The sequence below is a fragment of the Alligator sinensis genome, unplaced genomic scaffold (assembly GCF_000455745.1).
Source record: "Alligator sinensis unplaced genomic scaffold, ASM45574v1 scaffold1227_1, whole genome shotgun sequence".
In the NCBI taxonomy this organism is placed as follows: Eukaryota; Metazoa; Chordata; order Crocodylia; family Alligatoridae; genus Alligator; species Alligator sinensis.
Genome location: NW_005842618.1, coordinates 875,672 through 884,873, shown reverse-complemented (window position 1 = coordinate 884,873; position 9,202 = coordinate 875,672). Strand labels below are relative to the sequence as shown.

Below are 9,202 nucleotides of genomic sequence, written 5' to 3'. Positions count from 1 at the left end.
TTCCTGCTGGACATTCTGGTTCAGCACATCAGAGCAAGGATTCCCAGAAGAAACGCATAATAGCCCAGTAACTGGGTATGAAGTCCCCCCCTAGAAGTTACTAGTTTGCCAAAGATAAAACATTTCTTTCACTGAAGATAACTAGCAAAAGGTTCACTCAACTACAGCATGGAATGCGACTAATTTATTATCTCAAAAACCGGGCAGGCTACAACATTTAGCCGTGTGATTTTTTTTAATCGGCATTTGTGTATTTTAGCTAAGAACAAATTGTTCCACCTCTCAAACAGAAAGTTTTTAAGAACAGCTGATGGTCAGCGCAAAGCAGCAAACAGAAGAGGGCCTCCCGACGAGACGAATAGTGAACTGACCAATTTCAAAAGCAGCTCTAATGGCAGAACACCATTTGCAAGATTACTATTAAAAATAAGGTATCAGTATTTCATTCGAACATCAAACCAAAATCTTCTTAAGCTGCAAGCTATGTGTACATTACAGACTCTGTCAGTCAAAGGTGTGAAGTAGGAACAGTCCCAACATACAGCGCTGGGCCAGCAAAAGCCTCTATGGGAGATGCATTTTAGTCACCAAGACTGTTTAAGTAGGGGAGTTCACTGGCTGAGGAAGGGAGGGAGCACTCTGCTGATATACTTTAGTTGAAATTTCATACCACTTGTGTAGTATACTTGTGTGATTAGAGCCCAGCCTCCTTGTACTATCTTAGTGTCTCAATTCCAATGGTTCCATTTTGCCCTTTATCTCCAAAACACTTCGCAGGCTGCTAAGGCCCCTTGATCAACATTTGTTCAATCTCTTGAGGATGTTTCGTAAGAGTTAAAATAAACCAGCCCCCTTCAAGAAAGTGTGTTCATTAATTCAACTATTATGCACTTTCTCTCTTCTTCCTCGCCCACCACACTGGAGATTACACACCAATTCCTAGAAAGCAAATAACCTGAAAAAAACCAAAAACCAAAAAACGGTAAGCCCATGTTAGCTTTCCCCATTTATCAAGAATGTGAAGTGCCATTTTGGAAGTGCTACCAATCCATCTTCTCTTATAAAGTGCCACTAAAGTTCAGAAGGATCTTGCTGGAACAACGACTTCCCAATCACATTTCAAATAAATATTAAATTAAATTTAAAAGGTCTAGTCTAAAGCTTTAACTGAATAAGGCTGTCACAAACAACCGATCTGAAAACACTGCCAACATACTCACCCCCTTTAGCAACCTGTACATAGCTGCAATAACTGTAAAAAGGCCAGTGTGGTAGAAGCATTTTCAGCTTGCAACTGTTAAATATCTTGTTGCTGTTGCCCTAAAAGCTGCGAAGTTTCAGACTATTCTAACCTTCTCCCTTATTCCACGTCCTCAGCTATAATCAATCAATCAGAGATGCCAGTAGCCAAAGAAAAACAAGTTTCTTTCAGTGTTATAAGGTCTGAAACACAAACACGCTTTTGTGCCAAAATGTTTAGGATTCCATTTAGATTTGGGATGTATATTTTTATGTATGGGCAGTTTCTCTGTGGGAATGGTTAGGTCATCTTGTGAACTGTGGCACTATCCCACGAGAAGTTGGTCAAATACTGTCCAAATATGTATGAAAGTGCTTTTTGGAGTACAGATGGAATTCTTCTCTCCTGCCTCACCCCCTCCAACCCCATTTATGTTGATAGCACAATACGCCATCATCAGCAATGAACTGAGACTGACATTTCATGGCGGCTGGTCCAGGATTGTGAAGTGGACACCCCAAAGAATAAGGAACCACCTCAAACCTTATCACTCTCTACCTTGTGTTCAACGCCCATTTCTTTGGCCTTGCCTACATTAACTAATACAAAGCAATATGTACTGGTTTATTTAAGAAAACAAACAGAAAAATTAAAACACTAGGTTCAGCTATACATCTTTCTTCCATGGGGTGAAAAAAGGAGAGGAGCCATATCATTACCCAATGCATTATGGATAGAGGCCACCAGATACTATATAGTTATGAATATCACCGACATAATTATGAAGATCACCAACTCACCCACTTATCTGAGCTGTTATCTTGGACTGGCTCCCAAATGACGGCTGCACCACACGCAATGCTGACAGAACGTCACTGTTGAAGGACTTAAGGACCCAATCAAGTGAGACCTCTTCCATCAGCACCTCAACGAAAAACTGGCAAATTCCAATCAACAACAACGAGAGAATGGCGGCAGCACTTGGGATGCCGTCAAGTCCACCATCACTAGCGCCTGCTGTCGAATTCTCTACCAGGAAACACCGAGACTGGTTTGATGAAAATGACCAAGAGATCCAAGAGTTGATCAACCAACGGCACAAGGCCTTTTGTGCTTGGCAGAACAACACCAACTCCAAGCAAAAGAAACTGAACCTCCAAAAAGCCACGGCAGAGATCCAAAGGAGGGCCCACAATATGAAGAACAGATGGTGGGAAGACAAAGCAAAGGAGATTCAATGTCTTGATGGCATCCACAAGATGAGCCGTTTCTTTAGTACCACCAAAGCCACTTACAGTCCAAGTACTCAGGAACCAACCCCCTTAAGACCTAAGGATGAAGGAGACCTGATCAAGGAAAAGAGAACCATCCACACCTGCTAAAAGGAGCATTTTGAAGGCCTTTCCAAATCAAAACTGGTGTTGATGAGAGTGTTTGCAATTCCATCCTGCAACACCCAGTCAGAGACGATCTCAGAATCCCTCCAACCCTTGACAAGATTAGGAGAGCCATCAAGCTGATAAAAAATGACGAGACATCTGGAGCAGATGAAATCCCTGCTGAAATCTTCAAGCAGGTGGGAGACGGACTTACGTCACAGCTCCACGCCCTCATCCTCAGGTTCTGGAATGAGGAAATCCCAGCTGGCCTCGGAGATACCACGATTGTGACACTCTTCAAGAAAGAAAACAGGTCTGACTCTGGAAGTCAGAGGGATCGCCCTGCTGTCCACAACAGGAAAGATCATTACAAGAACCCTCCTGAACCATCTCCTTCCATTTGCTGAAGAGGTCTTTCCAGAATCTCAGTATGGATTTAGGGCATCAAGAGGCACAACCGACATGACCTTCACTGCTCAACAGCAACAGAAAAAGTGCCAAAAACAACATTAACCTCTCTATATGGCCTTCTTTTACCGCAAAGGCCTGTGACTCTGGTCAACCAAGAAGCGCTGTAGAGGATCTTTCTGAGTACAGATGCCCACCAAATTGTGTCACCATTCTTTGCTTGCTCCCTGACAGTATGAGCAGCTCTTCTCTGAAATGGATCTGATGCAGATCCCTTTGAGGTGAAGACGGGAGCTAATCAAGGTTGCATCGTTGTTCCAACACTCTTCTTGATATTCCTTACTGCTACATCTGACCACCAACAAGCTTCCAGTCGGAGGGGAGCAAAACTACCAAATGGATGGTAAGCTGTTTCATCTCAGCGGATTCTGAGCCAAAACCAAGAAAACACCGACCTCAATCATCAAGCTCAGGTCAGGTATGCCGATTATGCTGTAGTGTGTGCTCATCAGAAGCAGACCTTGAAGCAATCATCAACATCTTTACTGAGGCATACAAGAAAATGGGACTGATGCTTAACATTCACAAGACTAAGGTCCCCCATCAACAAGCAATCCCCAGCTCTGGTCATTCAGATTTATGTTGAGACTCTGGAGAACACCCGAGTATTTTCCATGCCTCAGAAGCCATCTCTTGCAGAAGGCCAACATTGACAAAGAAATCCAACATCACCTCAAACACACAAGCACAGCCTTTGGATGCCTGAGGAAATGGGTGTTCAAAGATTGCAACATCAAATTGAAAACAAAGCTCATGGTTTAATCAAGCAGTCATGATCCCTAACTTGCTGTACCGAGCCGAGATGTGGACACTGTACAGGAGACACCTCAAGTTGCTGAAATACCATCAATGCTACCTGCAGAAGATCCTTCGAATCCAGTGGGAAGACAGATGTGCCAACATTAGCATCCTTTCACAAGCAAATACCACGAGCAACAAGACAATGATCTTTCAACAACAACTTGCTGGGCTGGCCATGTCATCTGGATGTTAGACTCCAGAAGCAAGTTGTAATTGTAAATCAATGCATATATGCTCAAGAGGAGGGCAGAAAAAGCATTACAAGGACATCCTCAAGGCCAACTTGAAAAAATGCAAACTGACATTAACTCATAAGAGACTATCGCCCAGGACCACCCCAAATGGAGGAAGAGTCTGCTACAAGGATCTCAGTACTTCGAAGCCTCATGATGACAACAGGAGATGGAAAACCAGGAGTGGCAGAAACAGCATGTCGTGGACTGAACAAAGAATCAGAGCCACCCACCCCACACAGAAACACGCCCAAGTTGCAACAGAACCTGTTGATCCCGGATTGGCCTTGTCAGCCATCTTCGGACCTACAGATAAGACGATCACGAAAGACTATCATCCTCAACTGCCAGGGATTGCTGATGAGTTATGTATGCAAAACAAAAAAACCTACATGAAAAAGAGGTAGCCTCCAGAAGAACATAGGAGTAGTGTCAATCTACTGCAGATAACTTCATAAGCTGTTTGCTCTTACAGATCCCAAAGCTACTTTAAAATACCAAAAGCTACTGACACAGAGTACACAAGACCCTATCCTGTCATCAACCCTCAGCTGAATTTTCCAGAACTGTGGTTTTAAAGCCACACTCCTTTAGACTAGGACTCTAATAACCTGCCAAACCATTCAGCAAGTTGCACATACCGCAAGTATCCAAAATGCAAATGAAGTTAAAAACAAACTTTGCTCCTAGTTTCTCTACCTTGGAAGTCACAGAATTGTCCCATGCATGTCCAAAGTTGAAAAACTGGTTTATAACTAATGCAGTAAAGTAAAAGGCATGAGAAGCTGCCTCCAAGCCCCATTCTTTTATCATCCATGTCTAGCATTTCTTCATGATGCTATTCTAGCATTCTTCCTCCTCTTGATAGTTAATTACCAAATGCTTAAAATTCCAACCTTTTAAATCTGACTAAATAGAGATTTTCAGCTGACTAAATAGAGATTCACTTCTTCCATTTCCCCTTGCCACTGCTCCCACAGCAAGGGAAAGATGCACAAATTTAATCTAAGGCTTATGCGTATGAAATAGCAAAGTGCAGCAGTGTAGCCTGCTGCATAATGTTCCTTTCAGTTTACCTTATAAATCTGTAATCATAGAAAATAGAATCATAGAAAGTGAGGGTTGGAAGGGATCGCAGGAGGTCATCTAAATCCAGTGTTTCCCAACCAGTGGGACGTGTCCCACTGGTGGGACTCAAAGGTCATGTAGGTGGGACTTCAACTCATTGCCCGATTGAAAAAAATCAGTTGTTTGTACTTCAAATAGATGAACCCACAGATATCTCGAACAGTGCAATTCTGTGGGGTTTTGTTTTTATCATGGTGGGACCAGGGTTTTTTGACAAAATAGCTGGTGGGAAGTAAGGTGCAAAAGGGTGAGAACCAGTGATCTAGTCCAACCCCCTGCTCAAAGCAGGATCTGTCCCCAACTAGATCATCCCAGCCAAGGCTTTGTCTAGCCAGGTCTTTAAAGCCTCCAAGACCTTCCACCACCTCTCTGGGTAACCTGTTCCCATGTTTTACTACCCGCTCAATGGGAAAATTCTTCCTATTATCTAACCTAAACTTCCCTTGCTGCAATCCAAGACCATCTGTTCTCATTTGTAATAAGCTTTTTAAAAGTGACTGACTAGTATTTGACTTGGAACACATTTAAAAAGGGTTGATAAGGCAAGTTATTTTTTAAAAGCTGAACACGAATCTAAGGTTTTTTAGTCAGACCTGCAAAGTTACCAGTTACTACTGAAATGCTTCACCTACCCTTTTTGGCCTTATGATTGAGTCAACCCTTACAATATTGATACAATATGTAGCCATATATCCCCATCTGCAAACAAAGTGAAAAGTGAGCTTTCAAGGCATAAACCATCCCACTAGTTTAAAGAAGAATACAGCACCCTGGAAACTAGTGAGGATAATTTTGACAAAAATAATTATTTAATGGCTAGTCATCTAGAAGAAACAGAATTTGTTTTCTTGATTGTTACATGCAGTGGTTAGGCTGTTTCCTACCCTCTACCTCAGCAAGCCTTTTGTAAATGTGGAAAAGGGGCCAGGGGAGTCCCTGTATTAAACCACATTCACCCCAAGGGAAAATGCACCACTTGGTGTCAGAAATCTTATATGCTGTATGATTGCATGAGACCAAAAGCCCCGAACATCCCTTACTTAGCTATCAGAAGTCCCCTCCCTGCAAGTTTTTGTCTGAATATCAAAAATTTAGGAAGAACATTTAGGAACCATGAACAAGGCTGTTGTGTTCACTGGACCTGAACAGGGGAAGAGTATGAAATGCTTTATAATATAGGAGTCACCAGCACAATCTAAATGTAATGCCAATCAGGATACAAGAACTTGTCAATACATTAACCTGACTACTACAATACAAAGCTAACCATTTTAACAAGCTTAGCTAAACTGCCACCCTGACTTCTGTTAAAAATCTATGCACAGGTTTACATTTTATGCTCTTATTAGCAGGGGTGCACCAATACAAATTTTGGGGGCTGATACCAATAGCTGATTTTTAAGGAGACATTTAGGCTGATACCGATCTGATTTCAGATACCAGTCAGCAGCTTGAAGAGCTGAGTCCTGCTGGTAAGTCTTGTGGGGTGGAAGGGGAGGGAGGAAAGAAGGGGCATGGGGAGGAGCAGATCGAGGCCTCTGTAGTGAGGGAGAAGTGGGGCTGGGGCAACGGGATTGAGTCGTGGCTCATGGGGTGGGGGGGAGGGGTTCCCACCACTGTGTGCCGTTTATGTGGGAACCGCTGGTCCAGCAACTCAACCGGCACTCGCCCACTTGTCCAGAAGCTCCTGCCGCTGCTCCCACCACTCGTCTGGGAGGGCTTGGGGGGGCATGTGCCCCCAGATCTGCACAGGGCAGGCTCTTTCCAGCAGGGTGGGGCTGGGAGGAAACTATGGGGGAAGGAGGAGGCTGCAGCCACCCCAAAATTTGCCGTAGCCCCCCTCAACCCTTCTCACAGTGCCGCCACCACCTTCCCCACTGGGAAGAGCTTGGCACAGCCCTGGCCCCAGCCCGCACATGCACAGGCCAATTTCCAAAACAGACAATTTTTTTTTTTTATATATCCATGCCAATCTGATATCAGACTAATGTATCGGTGCACCTCTACTTATTAGATTCTACTTTTTAAAGAGGACACTACATTTAAAAAACAAAACAAAAACAAAACTAGCCCTCTAAACTTTCAGCAAATTGCTTTTTTTTTTTTAAGAGCACAAAGCAAAGATTCCTGCTCCTTTGCTGCTATGCTATTAAAAATCCTTTGAGTTTTTGCAAAAGCAACGCTCAGGATCACCTCCTCCTTTGCTTCCCCACTGTGCATACTTCTGACTCAATTTCAACTTTGCTGCTGTTCCCAGAGTAGTGCCTGACTGTCAGATGATGCACGAAACATTGATATGCAGTTGACCGTAAGTGGAACAGACTACATAAAGTCTTATTAAATGCAGTGGGAGACAGAAAAGGACTTCATTCTAGTTTTTCAGTTAAAGGTACTACTTGCAGCTAAGTTTGCTTCACAAGCCAGGATTTAATCCATCTTTTTAGGGCTTTCTAGGGCATGAATATCAGTCTTATAATCTTTCTTTTCAGCTGTGGGCCCATGTCATTGCCCAAGGTAACATACAGGACAACAAAGAGTACAGGTCTGATCCAAACTTACAATTCCCAGATTAATAGATTAGTAAGCAATGAATTAAATTCATGTTGCTTGATTTTTCCTTTAATGCATAGATTTATAGACATTAGGGGCTGGAAGGGACCTTGCAAGTTTGAGTCCAGCCCCCCTGCCATAGGCAGGAAGCCTTTTGGGGTCAAATGACCCCTGCAAGATAAGCATCCATGCCATTTGAATGAATCCAGAATAGGTGCTTGCACCACCTTTGGGGGGAGTCTGTTCCAGACCCCAGACACTTGGACCATAAAGAAGTCCGGGATCAAAGTGGCATTGAAATATGGATATTAATGTTGATTCAGTTTACCCATTCATCATAAGCAGAAGTATCAGGGGAGGTTTCCATTCCACAAGCACTGATAAAGCTGTCACTACTAGGTTCTTGAACAGTTATTCAAAAAACTTAAATTCTGCCCCCACTGTCCCAAGAAGGCCAGATTCATCTGTGCGGTCCCCTCCCCTGCTTTGGGGATATTGCCATGTTTTTTTTTGGATTGTTACCCAGACTGAATCCAGCCCACCATGTTCTCAGAGTGCTCTATCCATGACACAATCCATCAGAGATCTGAATCATACTGGAACACGGTAGGCTTCAAGATCCTTAAATGCATATTTAATTTCACTAAACATGGCCTTACAATGCAAGTTTTTAAATAATCTGGGTTACGATGCTTTTGATTTTTCCCTATGCAATTTGGCTTCTTTGGAAAGTCCAAGTAGGTTCACATTAAAGTGCAATTGCTGCAGTTATCTTTCTAGTTTTCATTTAATATCCAGTAAAGAAACACATCTTCAGAATTTATGGTTGCAAATATTTCATCCTGACCTCCAAGAGGTTCAACAGTTGGTCTTCCACAGGCTACAGAAACTACTCTATCTATTTTAGCTGTTCTAATAACCATCACTTCCAATGCAATTAGTGTCACTCATTATTGGGTCTCTCCGCATACGAGGTCAAGGAATCCTTAAACTGTAATTCCAGTCTTGCTTTGCTGAACAGTGCTAGTATGTTGGCTTCACTGCTCTCTGAATGTTCTCCGAGTATAAAACAGGGAAAATGTTTTATACACTAGCATCAACATTAAATTAAATTAGTCTGATCAGGGAGCTAACAATTTGTGCCAAAAAGGAAATTCAATTAAGTGCAATTGTTAAAGGAGCGGCTTATGTGGTACACTCAAAAAAAGCAAACAAACAAAAAACCCCCAACAAAGCTACAGAAAAAAAATGCACGACATTATCAATTCCTTTCCTTTACTGACTTCTGACTGCCCACTCCCAGACTAGTCAAGTGCTTGGTTGTGAAAGTAATACTGATGAAATCGCTCTGCATGATTCAGTGCCACACAGAAACACATTCTTTGCAAGTCTCCTTATGCCCC

General features: G+C 42.8%; 1 protein-coding gene across 1 annotated transcript in view; it reads right to left on the bottom strand.

Moving 5' to 3' along the window:
* VKORC1L1 (vitamin K epoxide reductase complex subunit 1 like 1) overlaps positions 1–9,202 on the bottom strand; it is a gene marked incomplete at its 5' end in the record, with an annotated part of 21,534 nt that overhangs the window by 2,591 nt on the left and 9,741 nt on the right. The gene's annotated exons all lie outside the window — the stretch shown is intronic.